Source organism: Astatotilapia calliptera, chromosome 3 (assembly GCF_900246225.1).
Source record: "Astatotilapia calliptera chromosome 3, fAstCal1.2, whole genome shotgun sequence".
Lineage (NCBI taxonomy): Eukaryota > Metazoa > Chordata > Actinopteri > Cichliformes > Cichlidae > Astatotilapia > Astatotilapia calliptera.
In genome coordinates this window covers 18,669,242-18,695,905 of record NC_039304.1, presented here as the reverse complement: position 1 = coordinate 18,695,905, position 26,664 = coordinate 18,669,242, and the positions used below count along the sequence as shown (strand labels likewise).

At 39.9% G+C, this 26,664-nt stretch overlaps 1 protein-coding gene and 1 non-coding gene across 2 annotated transcripts in view; both read right to left on the bottom strand.

Moving 5' to 3' along the window:
* LOC113013203 (serum response factor-binding protein 1-like) overlaps window positions 1–26,664 on the bottom strand; it is a 122,114-nt gene that overhangs the window by 46,346 nt on the left and 49,104 nt on the right. The gene's annotated exons all lie outside the window — the stretch shown is intronic.
* Window positions 19,290–19,362, bottom strand: trnar-acg (transfer RNA arginine (anticodon ACG)). The gene has a single exon. It is a non-coding gene; the product is annotated as a tRNA-Arg (tRNA).

Sequence of the window (26,664 nt, the reverse complement as noted above, 5' to 3'; positions counted from 1 at the left end):
TGTGGATCTCCAGTCCCACGGTGCGCCCAGGGCGCCGTCAAACTGACAGCTCACAGCACAAATGGACCCCTGTGGCCCAAAGATGGAGGCAAAGTTGTTGCCACGGCAAAGAGTTTTGGTTGTCCGATTGGTCCCCGCGAACAAAGGAGATCTGTCAGCCTTCATGACAGGGCCAAGATTGCAGTGTTTTATCCCGGATCAAGCATGATCCATGGTCAAATTGTGGCAGATTCATCCCAACCGTGGCTCTTCGAGACCCGTATGTCTGTCAAAAACTTTAGCGATCGGAAGAGATAAAGCTTATGTTGACAGGGGTTTAGGCCAATGCCGGTCATGTGTGAACCGGTGACAAGGTCAAAAGATGAAATGTGTCGCGGGGAGGGGCGAGGTCTCATCAGGACAGAGGGGAGCGGAGCTCTCGGAGAGATAAGTGAAGCTTGATGTGACAAGGTTTGTCTAAATTTGATAAGAATCCAAAACTGGGGCACGGATTTCGCTCTGCCTCACAGGAACACACACTTTTGTCAAGAGGAATCGTGTGCAGTCTGTTTTTAGCTCCACAATTGGAACTTAATCACTTTAATCCATTCGTTGGATTATGATGCTACTGCTTCATGATAAACCATCTGTGTGAGAAGGTGCCTCTGTGTTAAATTTAAAGTTCACCTATCATCGCTTCCAAATCTGCTTCACTAATTCCGTATTTTCTCCACCGTTTCCTACCACATTTATTCATTTTTCTTATCAATTTCTATTTTAGCCATATGTTTGGATTTAGCTCCATTTCAGCAATAGAAGCTACCCACAAGTCCAATTTCAGTATGGACAAAACACCTACTATCCACTCACGCCATGGTGCAAACAATACACTTTATTTCTATTTTGAGGAAAAGAGAAAAACATTCAACACTGGAACAAATCCAAGAGATGATATAGCTTGCTCTCTCCGACATGCAAATTTAATCGGCATGAAAAGGAAATGAGAAGAAAACAAATCATGCACTGCTGCCAGTCCAGCCAGAAAAACAATGAGATCATATACAACCATAAGGACGGTTTAATGACGCTCTATAAGTCGTTTGGGGGCAATGTTTGCCAAACTATGCTGTAAATGACTCCTTACTGTGTCAGTATGCTAAAGCTCTTATGAGTCATGGGAACACTGAAAGTGTTATTACAGCGTAAAAAGGTTATATCTTTTTCAATATAAAGTTTTCTTGTATTAAATGCATGTGCAGTCTATAATGTGAGCAGGATAGATCCAATATCCTGAATTTCTTTCTCAAAAAAATAAATGAAATCCTTTTAACGGTAATGTCAGAGTAATTGCACTGACGAGCTGCTTGCTGTTCAGTTAAGGAGAGTGCTTGGATTTCCTTTTGCTTTACTTTGCTGGAGGTGAACACTTTACAATTTCACATCTCTTGCAAATAAATTGGAATAAAAACACAACTTTACTGTAATAAAGGCAAAGTCTACTACCGGTCGGTTTAATATGGCTCACCAGCAGGTTTTTTACACATCTGCAGAATCTATCCACGAACATCTGCAAACAGAAACAGATGCTCCCTTTAGTGAACTACAGCCATATTATTCCAGATGCCAGATAAAGGATAGGTAAGGTCTCAAAGGTAAAAACAAAAGAGCGAGGTCACACAGTTGTTTTCATTTCATTAGTAAAAGTCTAACCCATTTAGTAGCATAATTATTTTTTAAAGATTTTAATCATTTTTTATGTTCTTTCATTCTGTTTGTATGTCGTAGCCCCAGTGCACTACTACCCTACTGCACCCTACCAGTAATATAATTCCAGTACTACACTATATACATGAACATACATGTACATGGTGTGTTTTGTCATTTGTTGTTATGCTTCCTGACAGCACAATTAAGACAAGACTGAACAAGCCTATCAGGAGAGAGCCTTTTTAACACAGACATACTTTATTGTCATTCAAATTTACATCTTGTAGTACACAATGAGATTTTGTTGCATTGGCTCCATTTGTGCAAAAAAAAACAAAAAACAAGTAGTATTCAAAAAAATTACAATTATTTGTAATTTTAGGTTTGTAAAGTTGCATCTGAGCAAATCTCAACATAAGGAACAATGTCCTTTGGATGAGACCAAGGTGAAGATGGTTGGCCATAATGCACAGCACCAAACAGCATATCAGCACAACATGGTTGGAGCTGTGATATTAGTGTTTCTTTTGCAGCAGCAGGTCTTGAGATCATCCGTCTGACAGCTAAGAGGTGGCTGAAACTGTGTCATGCAACAGGACAATGATGTGAAACAGCAGCACGTCTATAACAGATCGGCTGAAAAATGAAAGAATCGTGGTGCTGCAATGACCCGGTCGACGTCCAGATCTCAACCTTGCATGAAAGGCTGTGGTGGGACCTTAAGAGATATGCATAAATGAATTCCTGCAAACCTCAATGAATTGAAGCAATGCTGTAAAAAAGAGTGGACCACGAGCCAAACAGGAAATAAGTTCAACTTGTTGCTGCTAAAGTTGGTTCTACAAGCTCCTGAATCATGGGGTGTAGTTAGTTTTTCCACATGCTGCTTCTGCACTTTGGCTCAGTTTTTTCTTCAATTAATAATGACATGGTGTAATATTTCATGTGTTGTTCTTCATCTGAGGTCGAATTTCAATAATTTTTAAGATCTGACTGAACAATTTTCTTTATTTATAACCCAAGAAATGAAAGAGTGTGTTCTTTCTTTTTACCATGCATGTATATATATCACTACAATTCGTGAACATTAACTCCCCCCTTATTTTGTTCTACTTATCAAGTTATTCCTCACAGCCTTAGTAAGATGAACATACAGTAAGACCTTGCAGGCTGTTTTACCTGGGGGTTTCCAGATGATGAGATTCAGAATAATTCATTCATATACTGAATATTTAATAAAATGGCATGGGGCAATATGTGAAAGGCTTATTTCATGTTAAAGTATTTTTTTAAGGCTATAAAATAACGTGTGTCCACATAGTGAGGTCAGCGTAGACGGTTAGGGCACAAAAAGTCCTTATATATCCATTTTAGTTATGTCTTAGAAGCTAATCTTAAAATTCTCGAGAATATAAGAGAATATCTAATAAGCTTTGCAGGATGGCTTAAAAAGGGCCTGTTTCTTTCAAATTTTCACAACACAAGCTTTTCACCTGACAATGATCTGCAGGTGTGTGCTGGCATGTGTGAATTCAAAAATATAGGCCATTTATGGGATCCATCTGCCCCAGGACGTACTGCATTTAAAGTGCTTTATGGTACAGTATGGGATCGCCACATACCTGTGATGGCCCATAACCTATTAGCCTTTAAATATATAGCGTGGCTTGCACTGTGTCATTGTGTCACATAAATCTATAATTTTTCACGATATATCTTGAGATTATATATATATATATATATATATATATATATATATGCTGTATTTTTTTCTTATGCAGTTATTGCATATGCAGAATCTTTTATTGTGAAACTCATCCTATGGTCATGTTTAAGACCAATAAGACGGTTTCACCTTTCGTTGTTAAGCGACTACAGGGAACTGAAAGCAGGAGTGTGGTCCGCTTGCACCTCTTTCTATCCTCTCTTCTTAATAGATTCAAATTAATGCAGTTTTGCCAGGAGCATCTGATGGAGTTAAGTTATTTGTCCTGGGCCTACACCCTTGTTCCACTCATTTCTATACAAATTCAATTTCAGTTAGAAAAGCAGACTAGCTGTTATTGCCCATTTGTCAAAACAGCAACGCTAGCGTGAATAGCCCGGTGGAGGAGGCGCTGGCTCGTAGCTTAGGACGGTTGCTTCCCTGAAGAAAATCAGATCAAGCATTGTGAGTGTCTCCCACACACCCCTTTGGTTTGTATTAATTCTTTCAAACTGCAGTGACAACGAAAGCCTGGAAACAATAGTCTATTCTTCCGGTGTAGGTGTAGGTCTTTTTGTTTTTGTTTGGGGTTTTTTTTTTTTGCTAAATGACAGTCACTTCTCCATGCCCTGCATGGTTAACATATGTGAATCTCTCCATAGTTAATTCAGAACTTGTTTGTTTCTTAATTTGTGTTTTTTTTTTTTCAAGACAAAAGGGGGAAGCTTTAATAATAGGAGCAAAAATACGTTACACAAGCAAAAAGTTAATTTGTTAAAATGCGTTAAGGAAGCATAACGGCAAACACTGATCAATGCAGCAAGCTCGCGGTGTGGGTGGACAAAGCAAAGGCTAGCTGCAGAAACAGAAAGTTTGAAGACGAGACCGAAGCAAAGTAAGAGAATTGGTTGCACAGAGGTTTGGGACCAGGGTGTTCCTCAGCTCCGGGGCACAAGCACTTAAGTTTCGCTCACCTATGGAGAGCAGCTTTGCAAGAGTGTGGGAGAGACAAAGTGTTTAAGAGGAGGTGTAGGGCGACTGGAGGTTGCTTTTTTTTCTTCTTCTTTATCTTCCTCTTTTTCTTCTTCTTGGATCGAGTGCAAATAAAGATGCTGGAAGCACCCAGACAACTGTTTGTCAGCAGTTTTGGCTTTCTGGCAGCATCAGATGAAGAAAGACTTGATAGAGAAAAAGGAAGGTGAATACATGAAAGTGGGATACTGAAGAGTGAAACATCAGCAGTGGTTTTGATTCACCTATTGATCTTGGCAAACTGACGCTCCCTCTCATCCTTGACAGTCTTTCTCTCCTCCCAACTGAAATCTATTTTTTGCTCCCATCAGCAGAAAGGAAGGAAAACATGGCTTTGGCTTGATGATGAGTCAACTCAACCCCGGGTCACATGGTCTACTTTGTTGATATGAGGCTGAATAAAGCATGAGGCTGATCAAGAACAGAGTAAGTTTGCTAACCTTTAAAGTTATCTTTTACTAAGTTAAAACTGCAAATGCTTTCAATATAGGCTAGGAAGTTTGTAAAGCCAGAAATAGCATGTATTTAATTATGCATTCACTTATTAAGTGTAGTTACTTTTTTTTGCAAAACTTTACCATTTTAATAAGAGTGGATACAGTGATTTGATGCAGATAGGGATTAGAAAGTCTGTTCACTCCCTGTTGTCATAGTAAAATTGGTTAAATATGAGTGTTTGTAGACAAAAAGTTTTGGAAATATATCAGACCTGAATTGAAACAATACTATTATCTTGTATTTATGTTACAGGCAGCGTGACTTTTACACAAAAAAAATCCAAAATACTATTTTGTGCTTATGCCAAATATATTTACAGCTCGCTGCTCTCTTCCTGGACGTCTTCACCTTTCTGAACTCCTCCTGGCTGAAGAATTGGAAAATACTATCTCTACTGTATTGCCAAAATTATTCACTATCCGTTTAGCAAACACTATGAAAACACTACACATAAAACTGCATTACTGGAAAGTTGTACATAAAGCATCAAAAGTACAAGTATTTATTCTGTAGATAAATGTTCCCCATTACTGTTGTATGGATCAGTATTACTGCTGCAGATGGTTAAGCTTGAGCTGCTCTGTTCAGTCTGCAGTTATGCATCACATTCTTTTCAATCATTTGAAAACACAGGCCTGCATCTCTTAAAACAACAATACTAAAATATAATTAAAACAAACAAATAGGTGAATTAAAGGGGTGTGATATGGTCAGATGTCTGTATCTACAGGGAGATAAAGGGAAGGTGGTGTGCTGCTGAAACTTAGTACTGGTTTCTCAGATATGCAAAACAGAAAGTGCTGGCTGAGCCTGCACCTATCACCTTGCCCGTTTTATTAAACTGGCTTTTACGTATCCTGTCTGTTGTCAAAGCTCTGCTTGCTAATGTGCTATTTGTGATATTCACATTTGTGTGTTTATTTTTAGATTTGACTGAGCTAACACTGCCTGCCTTGGAATGCCACAAGTTAAGGAAGCTGATTTTGCCCATAAAACTCTAGCATTCTGGTAATGTATACTACATATTGGTTAGTGCCCCAGTCACACAGACCTAGAGACCAGTCAGTGACCAGCAAGTAACCACCGGCTGCTGGGAAAAAAATGTGTATTCCCCGACTGGTTGCTGGAGGTTTCTGGCAGGCAGTTGGTGAAACTAGGCATAAAGATGTATGAAGTGCTGCACGATTGCCGATTGCGTCATGGGGCCAAATGTACTTTTGCATTTTACTCTGGTAAAAATCGCTCATTCCACATTGTGCAGCATTTAAGCTAAGCCTGGCTAACTTAGCATATTAGCTAAAAAATAGCTGGGCATTTTAAAACCCATGCTGTTTCATTTTCTTGACAAGATTTAGTTAAGACAATTAGAATGGACATAATATGGCTAACATGTTGCTGAAATAAGAGCCATATAACTTATAGCTGCATGTCTGTGCATGTGACAGTGAACATGTAACAGGTCATTTAACTACGAACAATACATTGAGGTTTTACAGGACTATCACATGGACAGGGTCCTTGATTGTTGCCTTGGCTTACAGGTACTGCTTGGCTTTGGATAGACAGAGCTTATCTGTGGATCAAACTAAGCTAACTGGTTCAACTTTCAGACAAGAGAGGGATACCTATCGCCTCCTCAAACTTGCAAAAACCTGGAAAAAAAGCTAGAAAATAGCCTTTTGAAAGGGTTTGTAATGTGCCAGTAGATGTTCTGAATGCAAGAACGCCTATCTGGGTTCTTAGTACTGTTATAGTTATAATTTAAACAGAAATGAGTTTCATTGCAGGTACATTGCAGTGAATTCTTTCTGAGACTATCGACATTTAGATAAAAGATGTTTCCTTTGGGATCACACCGAATAGTGCAGTAGAATAGTGCAGTATAGTAGAATAGGACAGCACAGTGTAGTATATTAACCTTCAAGGCCCTCCAACTCATTATAATGATGGGTTTAAAAGTAGAACTGAAATATTTCTGAAAGTTTGTCTGTCATACTAACATTGCTGACAATAATTTAAACATATCTGTGGAACTCTCGGTTTAAGTGATGATCATTTGGTCTTTTTCTACATCTGGATTTATCTCCAAAGTGTCAAATAATCTACCACTGGTGACTATTTCTGTGAAAACACTTCTGGGACACTTATGGGAAACCCTAATACATCCCTGGGTGCATTTTAAGTTTGAGTCTGACTCATGACCACGGTTGCCCTACATGCTCTCTGTGCTCGTACACTCTTCCCCTATCATCTGTGCCTGTTTTCACTTTGTACTCTCTAACAAACAGGCAAACATGGCTTAAAAATAATTTTCTAAATAATACCTTGCAGGCTGATATTTTGATTGTCGCTGCTCCGGCTTGGCTTTCAACAATGCAGGGTGTCAATTTGGAAATTACTGGCCAAAAATAGGAGGCAATTTACCTTCTGCAGCATCAAAATAACGTAATAAAGAATTTGCGTCTGGCAAATAAAAGCCATTGATCATCTTTGTCACAGTTTGATGAGTTCAAATAAGAATTCTTATTATATTTTGATGGACAATAATTTCCAAATTGTATGTTTAAGAGTGAACTGTGTTATTAGCTGCATGCCAGTTGCAAATGTGCACCCATGATGAGAATCTCCCGTTCTTCCACATCCCGAAGGTGCTCTGTTATATTGACATCTGGCGACTGTGGAGTTCATTTGAGTACAGTGAACTCACAGACATGTTCAAGAAACCAGTATGAAATGATCTGAACTGTGATATGGTGAGTTATCCTTTGGGAAGCAGCCATCAGAAGATGTGGTCATAAAGGGAAGGACATGGTCAGCAGCAATACTCAGGTAAGCGGTGGGATTTAAGTGATGCTCAGTTAGGTCGATGGGGCCCGAAGTGTGCCAAGAAAGTATTCCTGTTTATTTATATATCAATGCACTTTATACTAAAAGGTAAAGAACCTCCAATATTTGAGAGAAAACCCCAGCGATCCCCTATGATTAAGTACTTTGTGATGGTGGGAAGGAAAATCTCTCTTTTAACAGGTTTCTCAGGCGCTCAGACCAGCCCATCTGGGACCAACAACCATAACACGATGAAAGTCACCTTTCTTCCCAATTTTGATGTTTGGTTTCAACTTCAGTAGGTCTTGACCATGTCAAGATGTCTAAATGCACTGAGTTGACTCTATCAGGTGTTTCAAATTGTTACTATGTATAGGGGAGGTTAGAGGATGAGTGCCTGCAGCCATTTATAAAACACAATGAAGGTCATAATTTGGTGTCAGTGGGTGTTGAAGATCGTGTTGAAACTGATGGGCTTATAAACACAGAGAACTAATGTTAGATTTTGACCAACCATGAAATGCAATCTAGAAAGCATCTGACTGTCTTCGTTTTACACCATGACCATGATCTCAAACACACAGCCAATGCAATAAAAACACACTTGGATAGAAAAACACACAATATAACACTATAAGTCATGGATTGACCTCCCCATAGTCCTGACCTCAATGTGATTGAAGCAGTGTGGGATCATCTTGGCAAAGAACAGAAGAAAAGGCAGCCAACATCCAATGAAGAGCCTTTAAATGAGAAGAAGACCGCCTAAGAGAGCTCAGACTGCAATGAAGAATAAAGGTGGTCATACCAACCATTGATTTTCAAGCACATTAGGATTGTACAAAGTCTGTTTTTATTTTATAGACTGTATTTCCTTGAACATTGGCATTCCGCACTGCACTGTGCAGCATACACTACGTGCAGTGCAGCGAGGAATGCTCAGACCTCTACATTGGAGAGACCAAACAGGAGCTTCATAAACGCATGGCACAACATGGAAGAACCACCTCGACGGGACAAGACTCAGCTGTCCATCTGCATCTAAAGGATAAAGGACACTCTTTCGAGGATGCCAATGTTCACATTTTGGACAGAGAGGACAGATGGTTTGAAAGAGGAGTGAAATAAGCCATTTATGTCCACTGTGAGCGACCATCTTTGAACAGAGGCGGTGGTTTACGCCACCAACTGTGTGCCATCTATAATCCAGTTTTGAGATCCCTTCCCAGATGCCTCGATACCAATGTTCCCTCTAATTTTTCATGTGTCTGAGTGAACACACAAACTCCCTGAGTGGTCCCTTGGACCACTGTGAGCAACAGCAGGCGTGTGCACTGTGGTCACGCCAGCATCGAATCCATCTAAGTTACATGGTTTATTAAAATAATCAAATTACAGCATTTACATTTATGTTAGACTACTTTTAATTAACTGCTTTAGCCCACTTACAATGAAAATTAAATCTTGTTCACGACCTGTGTAGTATGTTAACACTATTGGAAGTAAAAAGAACTTGAACTCCAATTTTAAAAACACAACTTTCTTCTTATTTTATTTTTGAAAGCTGTGACTTGTATTATGAGTCTGTGGTCTGGGAGAGAGTCCTGTAACTCTCTGTCTGCAAAATACAGTATATAATGACCAATGTTGGGCAATTAATTATATAGTTACTTCTTCAAAAAAGTAACTGAGTTTTGCAAACAAAGTTTTTTGCAACTATTTACCTAAAAATGCAGCCAAGGCGTTTTTTAAATAAAGATTTCAAACTATTTACAGAACAATCAGCTGTTCTGCATCAAATTTGATGCCACACAAATTATTTGTGCCACAAAAAATAATTTCTGTCCACTATGAGATAAAGGAGAACATCACAAGCCTGATACCTGCAGGCCTGACAACAGGAGATGTATCACTCCTGTAACACCTGTAACATTCAGCAGTCACCTCATTGTTCTGACACACAACAAAACTATTGACTACACTACACACTAACTACACAAGACAACACACTAACTTTAGACTCAAAACACGCTAAACGTCACAAATCTCTCGCATCTCAAAACACCGCCGTCACTCCTAAAACTTCCCCCCTTCCTAAACAACTAAATGCCATGTTGCCATATCATTTTTTGATTGGTGGACATGGTACATTTTTCCACCAATAGGAAAGGGCGGGGTTTTTTGGTTTTGGCTTTTCTCACAGGTGGAGAGTGCTTTCGAGCGTTTTCTTTATAAAACGCAGTTTTTACTGTTTCTGCAGTAAATATAACCAACGATAGTATTCAGGAAGAAAACCAAACATTGCATATTTTTATCATAACTCTGGTTGTACGTGGCCTATCAACACAATTTAAAAACTGGTGTAAAGTCCACACTTTTCCCGTCAATTGTTCCGTCTGTCCTGCTCACAACTCCAATGGTTGTACACGTTGTTATTGACATGGCTTCACTCCTCATCAGCCACACTGCTTTGCTCGCTAAAACACCGGTGTCGGCACATAAGGACGCTGTCATAGCCTGTCAACGACGCTGATTATCTGCCTAAATACGAATGTGAATCGCATCATTGGCTGGAGCAGCCAGTCACCGGTTACTTGCTGACTCACACTGCAAAACAGAATGAGTTGTTAACATAATTATTTTAATTGCAATTCAGGTTAGATTTTTTTTTTTTTGTGCGCAACGCAAAGTTTCTGGGTGCAGAGACCGTGTCAGCAGCACGCGATTGTGCACGCGTGCAGCTTAGAGGGACCATTGCTCAACACCCACTCACATCCTGGGCCTTTTGACCTCAGTAAATCACATGATAGGGCGGGGCTATGTTTCACAATGGGTTCACCTGAATCCTTGGCTGATTGTGACCCACACCTGTTTTCACACCTTGGCTCGTGTGATTAGGTAGAGGATCAATAGGGGTCCATGACCGTCTTGGGGGGGAAACTCCCATAGTGCCTAAAATCTGGGACTCTCCAACAGTTGCTCTTAGAACTGAAGAAATTTCTCAGATGAGAGGTGACACATCTTCAAGGAACCTAAACAAGTCCAGACGCTTTTCTTTCCAAGCTCCTTAGAATCAGTGATAGACGTTCAAGTATTGCTACAATACTTAATAAATAATGCAGTTTAAATCTTTGGGTTACACGAGCCTTTGGGGAACATTTTAAAGTCAACCTAAAACAAGAGTCATTTGACACTAGTATTGGTGGGTGGCCAATAAATGCAGCCATTTCATCATTCAGACAAGGTCTTTAAAAAAAGTTATTACTTTAATCATGGTAAGAAAAACCTATACACTGCATGACCTCGTTGTCCTCAGCCTCAGTACTGATGATTGACAGATCTAAGGAGCAAACGGCCAGGCTGGCACGAAATTTGTGGCTCACATTCACCCATCTCGTAGGAAGAACCCTATTGATTATGGTGACTGTGCGTCCTTTTCTCTAGCGCTTCCATTAGGCAACTTAACTTTTCAACAAAACACTGATAGCTTTGTTGGCAAGGCATTTGTTGTGTTCCCAGGAGGGAGAGAGGCAAATATTGACGATATTCAAAGTGTCAGTGAGATGTGACACTTGTACCTCACAACTCGTAATATTTTCCGTGTGTGCATTAATGCTCCAAATGGGTTTGATTTTGAAGACCCAATACTCTTTACTGCACAGCCATGATCATAAGACAGCCTTATGGCCACCCACACATTCTGTCATCATTCCAGTACAACATCTGTCTGCGAGGATAATTGCTAACTTGGGAGATTATTAGGACTCTGTGGTCATCTGTTCTTTCTTTGCGTGCAGAGTTTTGACAGTGGGTTGACTTTTAAAGATAATACAACTCCTGGTTCCTGTAATTCCTATACACATTATTAACTGTCATCCTCCATAAATTTCCAGAACATCAGCCTACTCCACACCTTTCAAGAATAAAAGTCTTTACAATAAACAGTTTTTTTGTATATATAAACTACATAAAACTCATCATTTTCACTTCTGCATGACTTGATGGATCAATATGAAAGTTATGTTTCCTGCCCATGATGACAAGGGCATGCAGCCCGACATTTTAAGCACCGTCCACACAGCGAACAGGCTGACTCCTCGAGCATGTATGCCATGACGTGTCAGCCTGCTTCATTCCCAGTCAAACACTGCCTTTTTGTCAAGGCAGCTGGCATCTCACAGATACACATATGGTCTCCTTTTGTGTCTGTGCTGTGACATGGTGGGTTGTAGCGAGAGGAGTCTGCCACTCTGAACTGCTTACATATGCATGTTTACCAGTGTTGGGACTAACGCGTTATTAAGTAACGCGTTACAGTAACTACATTATTATTGTGGTAACGAGCACGGTAACTAGTTATTATGCCAAAATCAGGAACGCGTTACTCGTTACTGGGATTTAGATAGGGTCGTTACTCGTTACTTCGTGTGGTGGCTATCGCGGAGCTTCCACAGATTCAGTAACATTAGCAAGTGGTGGAGGCCAGCAGTTGGAGGAGGGAAAGGGGACGCAGAAGGAAAAGAGACCCGAGGCAGCCGCTGGTCCGAGTGTGAACTGAACTTCAGGTAAGAAGTTATGACCTGCAGTCTATCTGGGTCAGATATAAACCAAGTTTAGGTGGAGTTTATTTTCGTTGTGCTGACTTTTTCCGTACTGCGTGCTAGCTAGCATGATGGAGTTTCTATACAGCTGGGTGGGTGCTATGAAGTTAATGATGTTGAACTTTATTTTGTTCATAAGTTATTAGAGTTGCCAACTGTCCCGCCTGGTATTCAGAGAAAATATTACGCGTTTCTTATTGAGGTGAAAAGGAACAGTTTGTCCCGTAATTCAGCTACAATGAAAAAGCACAAAGCTGGAGTTATTCTGTGTCTTTGCTGCACAGCTGCCTCTTCTTCTCTCATCCTCTCCCCCTCCCTCTCCCGTTTCTACTTCAATCATGAAAATTCAATTCAATTCAATTTTATTTATATAGCGCCAAATCACAACATAAGTCGCCTCAAGGCGCTTCATAGATACAGAGAAAAACCCAACAATCATATGATCCCCTATGAGCAAGCACTTTGGCGACAGTGGGAAGGAAAAACTCCCTTTTAACAGGAAGAAACCTCTGGCAGAACCAGGGTCAGGGAGGGGCGGCCATCTGCTGCGACCGGTTGGGGTGAGAGAAGGAAGACAGGATAAAAGACATGCTGTGGAAGAGAGACAGAGATTAATAACAGATATGATTCAATGCAGAGAGGTCTATTAACACATAGTGAGTGAGAAAGGTGACTGGAAAGGAAAAACTCAATGCATCATGGGAATCCCCCGGCAGCCTATGTCTATTGCAGCATAACTAAGGGAGGATTCAGGGTCACCTGGTCCAGCCCTAACTATATGCTTTAGCAAAAAGGAAAGTTTTAAGCCTAATCTTAAAAGTAGAGATAGTGTCTGTCTCCCGAATCCAAACTGGAAGTTGGTTCCACAGAAGAGGGGCCTGAAAACTGAAGGCTCTCCCTCCCATTCTACTTTTAAATACTCTAGGAACAACAAGTAGGCCTGCAGAGCGAGAGCGAAGTGCTCTAATAGGGTGATATGGCACTACAAGGTCATTAAGATAAGATGGGGCCTGATTATTTAAGACCTTGTATGTGAGGAGCAGGATTTTGAATTCAATTCTGGATTTAACAGGAAGCCAATGAAGGGAAGCCAAAACAGGAGAAATATGCTCTCTCTTTCTAGTCCCTGTCAGTACTCTTGCTGCAGCATTTTGGATTAGCTGAAGGCTTTTCAGGGAGTTTTTTGGACATCCTGATAATAATGAATTACAGTAGTCCAGCCTGGAAGTAATAAATGCATGAACTAGTTTTTCAGCGTCACTCTGAGACAGGATATTTCTAATTTTAGAGATGTTGCGCAAATGGAAGAACGCAGTCTTACATATTTGGTTAATATGTGCGTTGAAGGACATATCCTGGTCAAAAATGACTCCAAGGTTCCTCACAGTGTTACTGGAGGCCAAGGTAATGCCATCCAGAGTAAGAATCTGGTTAGATATCATATTTCTAAGATTTTCAAAACTGATCAATGATCAGCTGATCGTCTCTCTTGTTTGTTTATCGCCCACTTTGCGCCGAAAGAGGAAACCAGCGGATGTCGCGCTAAACAACAGCAGCACGTTTAAGCTTGATCAGCTGTTGTTAGAATTTATTTAATATTAATTTCTAGTATCAGCTGATGTTTGCTGGAGCCACAGCTGCAAAAAAGCTGCTCGTCATGATGTTGGTTTGGTTATCTGGTGAGAGGGAAACATGAAGATGAAACCAGGAGATGTCCTTACTGGATCATCAGAGCTGTGATGGTGAAACAGGTTTACCTTTTAGGTGACATGAATGAGTTGAAGGGAAGTTATGAACTGTTTCTGAGAGACAAATAACACCAGGATCCTTTTTTAGGTAGCTGACAGCTGGTAACTGTACAGGGGCGGGTCTAGCAAAGTGTTGCCAGGGGGGCATGTAGGGCATTAACAGGGAGAGGTGGGCACAAAGAAATACTTTTCTTTTTTATTCTCATTTAAAATGTCTCGCTTTTAAAAAATAATTATCTGAATCTTACAACAAACGATTGATAGATTGATGCATATATACCATCAAAACAGTGTACATCACTGTCACAACAGTGTTTATTTTCATTCAAAGGCTTTATGATTTTTCCTATAATCGCGGGCCGGTCAGTCAAAATGCCCGGGACGATTTATTTGTCCCAGTCCAGCCCTGTATGCAGCTCATCTGCAGTCTGGTGTTACCTACATCTTCCTATTCAGAAGGCAGAATTTCCGAGTTCTGAGTACAATCGAAAGCACCACGACTGCAGTTTTTGTGTTGGATGTAAAAGGCGCACATGACACTGTGATGTAGGCTAGAATCATGGCGGCGGTCAATGACGGTCCAGGTGTGGGATTTCTCCCGTGGAAATATGCACATTATTTTTTCCTTTCTATTGGTAGGTGGCACAGTGCACTTGTGGCAAGTAAGCAAACTAGAAGACTGGCAAAGTTATGGAAGAAACACATTAACAAGAGAATTCTGAGTAAAACCAAAGTTACTTTCCCTAGTAACTAGTTACTTTGAAAGTAACGAGTGACTTGAAGTAACTGAGTTACTTTTGAGAGAAGTAACTAGTAATGTAACTAAGTTACTATTTTAAAGTAACTTACCCAACACTGATGTTTACAAAGGACCCCTTTGTGTCACATTTAAACATTCTGGGTAAGTGTGGCAGTTTAGATAAAAATGTTTAGCACTAATGATGTAAAAGGAAAAAAAAATCTAACTTAATCTTCCGGTAACCCTCTACAGGGTACTCATTAAAATACTGGGAAATTCTAAATTAATCTATTACAAGATTATGTCATTATTTCTATTCTATTTCTATCTTTATCAAGGTCAATGAAGTTGCTATACAGATAAGATTAGGTTTAGGGGGACAGATGATCTTTGTTGATTGGCTGGGAGAAACCCATGTAGTTCTATGACCTAAAACAGAGGAGAGGGGCGGTAATTTGGATTGATTGATTGATAATGCTTTATTGATCCCAAAGGAAATTGGGTTAAGGCTGCCGGCAACCAGCTCCACCTTAAACTTCCGACCGTACATACAGTACACAAACATCACACATGGGGAAGACAGGTTGGAGAGGTAGACCACTAAAGTTACCAAATATCAAATACCGATTCCCACCTGATAAAAGGTTAAACTGAATAAAGTTCCCAAATGGAACACAAACCGCGACCTGCATGTCCAGTCTGCTCATGCAGACATTATCGTTCTTTAACCTCCTTAGACCCAAACTCTTCCATGCATGCATTTTTAATTTCTCTTTGCTATTTGGGCTGATTGAGACCTGATGAATGTAAAAACAAAGAATTACCTGATGGTTTTTTGTTTGTTTTTTACTTGATTTTTGTTTCTGAGGAAAATAAGCTCCACATATGATTTCAATAGAACAGTGGCAGTATAATGTCCTCGTAATTGGATATCGGGCCCTTGTGGAGCAAAATTGTGTATTTTGGTCGAGACAACCCAAAATGTGATGTCCACATATGTGGACGCCAGGTCCTAGAAGGTTAAAAAAGGGACGGTTATCTTTCACCTTCCAACATTGTTGCTGTTGGTGCATCGAAGCACCAGCGTCAAGGGACACCATGCGCATATTTCTATCACACCAGCGGCATCTCAAAGAACACATATTTACCGTATTCATAAGTTATTCTTGTTAAGCAGTTGCACATGTAGAATTCATTAATGTATGCATACTGCAAATTTGTAAAAGTATGTGCAGGTTGACATGTGACTCCAATGACAGGTCCGTCCATCAATCAACCATTTTGGTCCCTACTAAAATAAAAAGCACTTGAAAAAGTCCTTTTCCAAGAGGAATATCTTGCACATCGTTCTTTTGTTTTTGCCACAGTAATGTCGCAATTTTAATTCATAACAAGAGAGATTAGCACCGAATTTTGTGCTTAATGTTGTAATTGGCAGATGATATATCGTAATTTCTTTGGTTGCTTTTAATTCACCATGAGAGAGAAAGGTCTAGTGTGAAAGGAAATTTCCATCCATCCCCGTTACATCCCCCAGATGAACTGTGGTTTTTAATTCATCGTATTTCACCCCAAACAATATTTATGCCCCAAATTCTTTAACACATGTTTGTATGTAAGTACAATTTAATAAATCGGGAAAATAATAATTCCTCAACATTTATAGATTGAGTTTACAGTATACCAAGCACATTCTCCTTAATGATAAATTATTTGAATAAATAAACCTTTGATTTTATATATTTCAGCTGCATTTTACTCAAAATGATTGCTTCATGTTTATGAGTCTGTTTTTTACCGCACGTTCATGAAACAAATCCCAGTCAGCCCTGACGTACTTGCCTACTTGCCTTGACTAATAATTACACATTATTCAGCAATATTTGGCTTAAAACACGCCACTTTAAAATGGTGACCATGGTAATTACCTGCTTAACATCATCATATTAGCTTTATTATTGGCAGCTTGTCAGCGCAAAGAGTGCAGGGCTACAATCATGGCTAAAGACCTCTCAGTCTAGTTATGATATTCTGTAACATGCTTTAAATTCACCAACATTTCCCAGCGAAACTGCAAATCAAATCCCTGTCAAGTCAACTTGACAGGAATATTTACTCCAAAGTAGCTTTAACCTTTCGGTCTAATCTAACGTCTGCATTCGGGTAGGAAAAGTGAAAAATCAATCAAAAGCATCCTTGACATAAAAATCTGTAAATCACGTCCACGCCAAAACCAAACTGCATTAAATAAACAAATAAGAAACTCTGTTTTTTTAATCATTGTCTAAGCATACCATTTATTCCATGATGGAAAACACTGCTTTGCGATTATTTTTCTTTTTAGAGGTGGAACTATAATTTAGCTCCAAGCTGACAAAACAGAACATTTAAAATAGACTTAAAAAATAAAACAGTGCAATTACATTCCTCCCACAATTCAGCTGAAGGACTAACTGGATATCTGCTTTATAGTATTAACTTTATTTATTAATAATTTTGCAATCATGAAGCAATGAAGTGAAGCTTGCTTTCTTTTCTTTTTTTGTTGAAACACTGCAAATCGAGCTCTTAAAGTGTTTCTCCTGAGAACTGTTTTAATTAAATGCATGCAAACATCAAACATGTCTTAATATTGTGGGCATGTATAAAGGGGGAGAGGGCACGGGTAATTCAATTCCAGGATCAATAAGTCATTGTGGTTGTTCTAAAACAGATATGTCCCCCTGGAGGTGTACATTAAGACTGTAAGCTCTGATTTAGTGTTGGGCCCTGTTGTTTGTTTGTTGCACCCACAGTTCCTCTTCTCTCACCTCTCAGCATCGATTGCATTCCACCCCTTTGGATTTTTTTTTTTTTCCAAATAAATAACTCCCTCTATGCTTCAAAGGACCTGGATTGCTTCTTTGTTCTCTGTGCATGTGAGTGTGAGAGTTTTCATGTTCTCATCTATGTGTGTCCCTGGGTATATTAGTTGTAAGCAGCAGATAGTCTTAGATCACACTCCGTGTTAATATTCACCTCAGACAAAGTTTTAAAGGCACGTTTTTAATCGAGGGGAAAAAAAAATAGTTTAACATATCACACAGGCTGATTCATCTGTGAGAATTTATTTGAATTTATTTGTGAGTAAAAGAGAGGAGAGAGAAAAAAAATCAACAATATTTCCTTCAACAGCTGGTGTAGATTAATCTCCGTCCTCGCAAGACGGGGGGAAGGCGTAAAGTTCCAAAATCAAAGTCTTGCAGGTGCAAAATTGAATCTTAAATGTAAATTGATTTGGAGATCAAACATTCTCCAGCCCCTCTATCATTTTAATCAGGCGAAGTCGAGACACTGGTAGAGTAGAGAGGTGCTTGAAATTCTGAATTCACCAAATGCATCTTCCAACCTTGATTAAGGGTGCGAGCGTGCGGAGGAGGGAGGGGGCTCAGCTGCTGTCGTCGTGCTTTTGGGCCAGGTTGAAGAACGCGATCGCTGTGGAGTTGTTCGTGTTTGGTGGCTGTACTGGTCATGTGAGGTCTGCAAAGTTGGTCGAGGAATTACACCAACTTTCTAGCGCTCACTTTGTGCAAGTTAATCAAAGAGGCAGTGCAGAGTTATAGGAACAAATGACCGGAGTAAAGATTAAATCATCCTATATTGAAAAAGAGCACAATTATCCCTTATCTGCAGTAGTAACTCTTTCAGAATAAAGGTTTTGTAAGTCTAGTACAGACACAGAACACAAAATATACATCAAACAAATATTTCTTACTGATTTTTTTCCCATATGGGTCGCATGCAGATAAATACTTAATTATAAATTTAATCTTTTTGATTGCTTGTTAACTGTTTTGACAGATGTTTGGATCGGCTGACACACATTTAGGAAAAGGAATTCTTTTTGCACCAAAACTGTGTCTGCAAAGTCTGAAAGCATTTGGCAAAATAGTTACTGAAACTTTTATTTATTAATTTGTATTCATGATTTAAGACCACAGGCTGATATACTTGATCACGCTGAGAAAAGCAGAAAAATATCGATGGTAGATGCTAAAAACGGGTAATTTTTAACCCACTGCAATATGGCTGCAAGGAAAATTGATACTATCATAGTATATTATATAGCATAACATAACTTTAGTGGCTATTAATGAGATGCTACTGCCATAAAAATTAAATCAGTTGATATAGATGCATAAATGCTAAAAATCTGTATTGTTAGCGTGTTTCTCGGTAGTTGCTAGGCAACATGATGAAGTCATATATATATTGATGACATAAGATGTACACACATGAGAAGTTTGGTTCCTCAACTCCTGATGATATTATAGTAACAAAACTGGAAACGAGGTAACAATTTTGCTCTTTTGGTATGGAAATCTAATCTTCGATGATGAAGTAATGTGCTAAAAACACTTGCTTTTATCCGGAGCCATAAATCCAGGATTTAAGATTCTTCTGGATTCAAGAATTGAGCCAGCTAGGAGTCGAACCTAGAATCTTCTGATCCGTAGTCAGACGTGTTATCCATTGCACCACTGGCCCACCTGGTGGGTGACCCTACATTGTCCTTTCTTCACAATCAAAATGTGGTGTCGATTTATTTAAAGATACATGTACGTATGTTCAATTTGTTTTCCAATGGGAAAAGTAGTTTGGCTTTTTATCTAGAAAACCAGGGTGATGCTAACTGTGGCTTGGCCAGATGAAAGAGTCATCTATGCAGCACTTGACTCACCCAAATCCCACACAGGACTAACATTTTTACAGTTTCTTTATTCGTATGCTTTTTTATTTGACAGCTCCTAGTTTCCTGGTTTCTTGCATGATGAAGAAAATGGAAAAGCACACGGTTAAATTATGCTTGCTTCAAAGTCCTGCTAATGGTCACAAAAACCAAGGAAAATTTGGTCCAATTTACATACACATACACATTTTCATACCTTTAACTCCTTGCCAGGATTGCGAGCTACACACAGCCTCTTCCCTCTCTGTTGACATGGAGGTTATATTTAGAATTTGGATTGAGTCTTTCCTGTGTTTTATTTCATACTTTTCTGCTCAGGGCTTGTTTGTTTGGTTACTGTTCTCTTTATTTGAAAGTATTTTACATTCAGAGTTGGAAATATATACGTTTTTTGGGCTTACTAGATAACAGTCTTCCTATATGTGTGTGTGTGAGCATACTTGTGTATAAGGTAAACAAAAGAAGAAAATCCTCATAGAAAACAACGAAAACAAAGCTCTATGGGGTACTCTGAGATCTCACATTTTGACAGTTAGAAGGCAGAAAAGTTTTGTGTCTGACGTGCTTTGTCCTGATGTTTGAATCTTTGAGAAACACATTTTCCTTTGTAATAATCATATTCATGTTATAATCCAGCCTGGACTTATAGGTCGTTCTAAACCCATTCTGTGGAACTGAGACAACAATCCCATAAATCACTTTTAGTTTATACACAATGGAAATTTTAAATGGGTAAATTCAAACTACATGTACTCAGATCCTTTTTCCCTACATTTTAAACAGATAATACAGGAAAATCCGGAGCTGATGAGCTCTGCAACAATGTTTGTGATACAGTTCAAGAGTAAAACTAATACGAGGATTTATCTTATCAGAATTGGAACACTGGGGCTCTGATATGGGGATGGACACACAGTTGTTCTTGACAGGCCGCAGAGCTGCTTTGGTCTTCTGAGAATGTCTCATCTTCTACTGCACCTCTCTCTCCCTTACCCTTGTGCACTCCTGCTTCTTTTACGTCTCTCCCCCCTTTCTCAACACGTCTGCTCCGTTCCTGCTAAACTCATTACATGAGCCCGAATGGAAGAACGGGAGCGGGATACAGCCTCTCATACATGATGCGCCCGGCTAATTACCCTGCGCGGCTGACGTCGCCGTTTTTTTTTTTTTTATCTCCCTTACCCAAGAACAGATTAAACACTTGGGATTGACCTGCCCCAGATTTTACGCTACATTGAACTCTTAACAAATGATAGGAGGGTCATCCACGGACAGCTAATTGCAAGAAGCGTATGGTGTATTAAGTCATAATCAAGATTAAATCACACATTTCTAACTTCGATCGCCATTTGGCCTCCATCATGCATTACTTGCATCACTCTAATCTCAATTGCAAATATTGCCTTTTTTGTTCTTTTGTATTAATTTGAGCTTAAATCATAGTGGAGCAGCACGCATAAATACATAGTATTATGCAATTTAGCTCTTAGACCAATAACCGGCCTCCCAAAGGCTAATGACAATGAGCCTGTAATTTCGATGGAGAAAGGAAATCTATCTAATAAACTGTCATCTGACACCCTTGTCATCTTCCATTTGATAAAACAACAAGGAATGAATTAATCATATGCTTTAAATCTCCTATGATTTCCTCTGCTTTAGCTAATCGTTTCACAAAGATGATTTTTAAAAGAGACTGTTGACAAAATGAATAGATGAGCAATTATGGGTTTCATGGGAATGGCAGATGGAGGCAGAATCAAAGTGAGTGTAAACTGTAAGAGCTCAGCAGAATTTATGAGGGGAAAGAAAAAACAATGCAAATGTGCCAGAACAATGAAGAGTTTCTCTTTCAAGTCTTCTGTTGTACAGAAAATACAATTGAGCCACTGTTTTTTGCACAGAGCAAAAAGTTTCTCACTAAAAGTGCACCGAAGCAATTCTGGAAAAAAAAAAAGGCTGGGTTATTTCATTTAACAAGCAAAGCGAAGCACTTGCAGTAAATAAAAATAATTACCTTTTCTGGATAAAATCTTCCAGGCCTTCATGTGAGTCAGGGGTTCAGAAGCACAAACAAAGTTCACAGTCACCAGATAACATCGATTTCCACCCTGCGTGAGGTGTATTGGTGGAGCTATCAATAGCGAGAGCAAAGGCCTCACTTCACTGAGCACTGCGTGACCCTTCTGAAACATCCACACTTATCAGTCACACAGTTTTGAGCCTGACCTCTTTTTTGTAAAACACAATGCTGATACTCAAAAGGCGCTGCCATTCACATTGGCCTTTAAATGGCTTTTTACTCCTTTTTTCCCCTCTTTTCTATTTCCTTCAGAGAACAGTCACAAATAGGCTCGACCAAGTGGTGACGATGTACAGATGTGCGTTACCTTGTCTTTTTGTGGCGCCGTGTCTGTACAGACGTTTGTGTTGAAGAATCAGATGAGTTTGACACTCTAAAGTGAAGTGAGACAAAGGCAAGCCAGAGGATGAACATCCCCTGCCAATAAACCTGACATTTGTCCTCTTTGCACTCCAATATCGCACCAATAACAATTAGCCTGGTAATTGTTTGGCTAATTATGATTAAATATCTGGTGTGGTGCCAGCAAAGCAATCTCTAGTGCAGCTAGCAGTAGTGCAAATGTCAAGGAGTCACTCTGCATTGGTTTAAGGCAATGTAGTGAAGTGAATGCATGGAACTTTACTGTGTTTTCATGCTTGTAAACACAGATAAAGCTTAAATAGGTGCACCCGCAAACACTGCGTTCTCTCTCATGACCTCAATTTGTAACCACAGCTCTGATTTTTCTTTGCCTGTAGGCTGCTGCTTATCAAAGTCTCCTGAACCAAAAGGGTGAAAGCAAGGGTGGATACAGAGGCAGGGGAAGAGGGGGACTTTAAGTAGCACAAATGCAAATTCCATCAGCAGTTAAAGAGAAAGCCTCCTGGCTTGACACCGTGTCAGGTCCTCACTGAAAAAGACCAGTTGCCACTGACATCTCCTTTAACAAATCCAAGACATTGACAGCGAGTCAAGAGTTTGACTTTCCACTGGAAAAGTCTTTTATCTGATTTTATGGTGATAGTCAGAATAATATAAAACAATTCACACTTCCAGTCCTGAGAAAACAGGTCTACAGGACAATTAACTGCAAATGGCAAATCTGTTTTTTTGTCTTTTTGGTTTTGGGCTGTTTGTCAGAAAAAACAAAAGTAGACTTGGAGCTTATGATAGATAGTTCTGCCGTGTAGAATTTAGATGACAAGACAGACACCCACATTGTGACCATAGACAGTATTAAATATGAATGTAGTCACCATGATGTAATCGGTGTGGTCTGTGAAGTCCCCCAAGCCTAGCATTTTTTACCAGTTTCAAACTGGATGTCGTGACCAGTAGATTTGATTGGGCAACCAAGGACACCCCACACTGAGTGTGTTGTCCTCACAATGAGGGCATCCTAGATAATCTCCCTTTTCTGACTTTTACTTATCCTTTACAAAATGGACTTCATGTTTTCTTGACCCAAAACTAGCAATTTAACAAACACTCTCATCAGGAAAATGTTTACAGTTGCTTGCAACCTGAGGAATCCCCTCGGTGACAATTACTAAGAATGATGGCTTAAAGCCCTCCTGCACTAGCCTCACTGTTTAAACCTGGAAATCATATCCATCCTTCACAATGTCCATGATAAGATCTGGTGTTTAGTATCAAACAGTGTGCTCCTGTATTTACGCTTGACTGTTTTTATGGTGTAAATACATTCACCCTGAAAAGTACAGCAACGTAATATGTGCTACAAGTACCCAGATGTTGTCTTATAGTGTTTAAACGGTCAAATAGTGTCTAACTCTGTGCAATCCTCACTGCTGATTGTCATCATTTAGTATTAAGGGCCATTCACACAGGAAGTCATTTGCAGCGTCATGGTAACCAGTGGTTATAGGGAAGCAATCTTATTGAGTGACTTCAAGTGACAAAATAACCACTGGTGATGCAAAGTGGGCAGATGTTAGCCCTGAGATGAGCAATAAAAGCGACTGCCAATGAGAGTGCAGCATACCACTGATTGACATGTAAAAGGGTGCTAAATATATTAGAAGTTTACACTAGAAAATTCATTAGCAACCAAGTGTCAGTGACAAAGCAAAGTCCTTTAAAGTGGTGGCAAGTAATACAGTAAAGTAGTAAAGTAATATAGTACACATTGAAGAAAGTGACACGTTACATTACTTTCACATTACTCTGGAGCGTCACCTGAATTGCACTGACCCATAATTGTTAGCTAACTATATAAACACGAGGCTAAGGCGCCTGCACAGATGTGTGATCTTTCTCTTTATGTGTGAACACAAAACTGACAACAAAACGCAAAGTTGAAAGCGGCTCAATCGTCATATTGACCATACTGTGGAAACACGTACAGGTACCAATGGCAGCTACAAGCTCTTCAATGGCTTTGTGAACTGTTGATGTTGGCTCTCAGCTAGCTTTTGTGTTAGCATGTGGCCTGTGCAAATGCTAGCAAACAGATGAAGGTGTGTTGCAGTACTAATTTTAGTACACCCAGTTTTACACCCAGCACTGGAGACAAGTGAATTGCTCCTCGTGCGGACATCATTAGTGTACGACATTCAGGTTGTGCCACTAGAATTGTTGAAATTGAGCAACAATGTACAAACATACCATGATAACTGACCCGTCTGAAGAAAAACAAACCTCTGTGGACCTCCACAGCTAACTAAATTGATGCATTTCATTTCGCTCGCTTCAAGTCTCTGCGTTAAAAAACTTCATCTCCCTGAACAACGACTTAATCAATAAAGAAAACAGGCGATAGCTGCACGTTGAACTTTCTGTAATCATACCTCTAACAAAGTGACTTTAAAGCACTTACCCTCTGATAAAACAGTTACAAGCCCAGATAAACTGATTCACATTCATCTTATCACCCCTCTCTGCCTCCACCAGCGATTCAAAAGGGGACAGGTCAACGTGCTGTTGCTCCTTCACCAGGTCCTAACCCACGGCTCCGGCTGTGACGATATTGCTGCTGTTCCAGTCAGACTGTTACCTCGTCCCCTCCTCCCCTCCCCTCCATGTCTCCCTTTCGCTCCGGGCCGCTCTTCACTCCGCTCCTGTGGCGGAACCGTCAGGTCCTTGTTGCTAGGCAACTGCTGTCTTAAGATTTTCCCAGTAGAGTTTTGAAGGTAATAAAACAATGCCCCAAGACAAACAGCGACTGGAACCGGAAAGGCCTCAGGGAGAAGGACTGGGAGGACGAGAGAGAAAGAGAGAGCGAGGGATAGTACATAGTTCAACTAAAACTCTCGTCTGGCTTTTAATTAAAAATAATTGTCGCTAAAAGACTCAAACTCTGGTCAGAATCAATGAATATAAGCAGAGGGAATGTGAGGCATTGAAGAAAGAGCCATGAAATTCATTCTTCTCATTCTGCAATCACACCTTGTAATTGAAATCTTATTGCGCGATGACTGAGCATCCAAGCTGAGAAACAGCTGTCTTTTTCAAGGTTACAGAGTCCCAAGGTTATGCAAACATATGGCAATGTATTACTTCACTCTCCATCCTTTGATACATAACCATGCTCACCCCGATTACAGTTACAAGATGGCAACGCCGGAGTTTTGATTGACACATGCCACTCTGATTTCTTTTGTGCTCCCTAAAGAGAACGGTCAGCCTTTTGTTCAGCGGGTGGGGTGGCTCATTTTCCGCAGGTCTGGCTGAGAATACATGTGAGCAAAAGCTTGTCTGCATACACAAATGAACCGATTTGTCAGGCAGATTTGATTGGAAAGAGATGTGTTTTTTTCCTCTCTCTCTCCTCTCTTTCTCTCTATACAAGACACCCTGTGAAATTAATGCAACACAAACAAAGTATTTGGAGACAGCGCGCAGCTCCTCTGGCACACTGAATTATGGCGAGGCATGAGGGAGATGAAAACTTTTGTTTTATTTCATTTGCAGTTTTCCTTTCTCCCCATCCAAGCCCTTGTAGGAGATGGAACATCAAAGAAGAGCTCTTACTAATACAAGCAATAAACGACTCCCACAAGGTTTGGTTTGAATTTAGCAGGTTTTTCCCTATAGCGTGCTTTTTATGAGTGACACAAGACAGCTCAAACAACTGCTCTCCTTCCCCCTATTTAAACCGCCGAACAATACGAGGTGTCACAGATTCCAAACCTTGGGGAAAAAAAGCTGGCTGCAGCTGAAAAGCAAGCGCATAAGAGATTTTTAAGAGTCTCTCTTGACACTAAATGACAAGGAAACACTACTCTAAAGTAATCATCAAACATGGCACCGAAACACCCCTCCCGTTCGATTCATTATTTAATTGTATCATTTCAATCTGTGCAGTTGCCGTTTGACTGTTGCCAGTTTTGCCGGTGGAATTGAACACGAGAGAGAGACAGGAGACGTTGGCCCCCCACTAATCAAAATGCAAATATCTGCGTCCCTGTTGGAGTATTAGTGCATCTTGGAGGTTGAATCTCGTGGCTCTAAATTGAAAGATGATGAATGTGCAGGTTATTTTTTTGATGCTTGTAATGTGAGGCAGCTTTGAAATTTAAAAAAAAAGTCATAAAAATAAATAAATAAAAATGCAGATGAATTTAGAGAGTAAATAACAAGAGCGGGAGGTGTAGAGTGATAATAGAGGGAATGGCAAGGTGCATAACAAAAGTGTCAAGGGTTTTTGAGAAAGCATGCTGCCAGTGACCACAGTGGCACTTCACAGATGCCAGGTAAAGACTTGATTACATGGAACAATTGCAAATGGTCTGCGTGACACTTGTTATCTGGCTGTCAATCACAGGAGTCACTCGAGGATTGTGACAACCGCCTCCTTTGACCGTCAAGTGTGTCCGCCTATCAGGCAGACTGTGCATCGAGTGCATGAACCCTTTGAAACACAGACCGAGGTATTGTATTCCCTGAATAAATGCAGATGGATATATATAATATTTAATAATATACTATATATTAAAGTGAGTGGCTAACGCAAAAAAACTATTTGTCTAAATAAATCGACTTGTAAGACTTAATATTTGAAGTTACCCTAGAC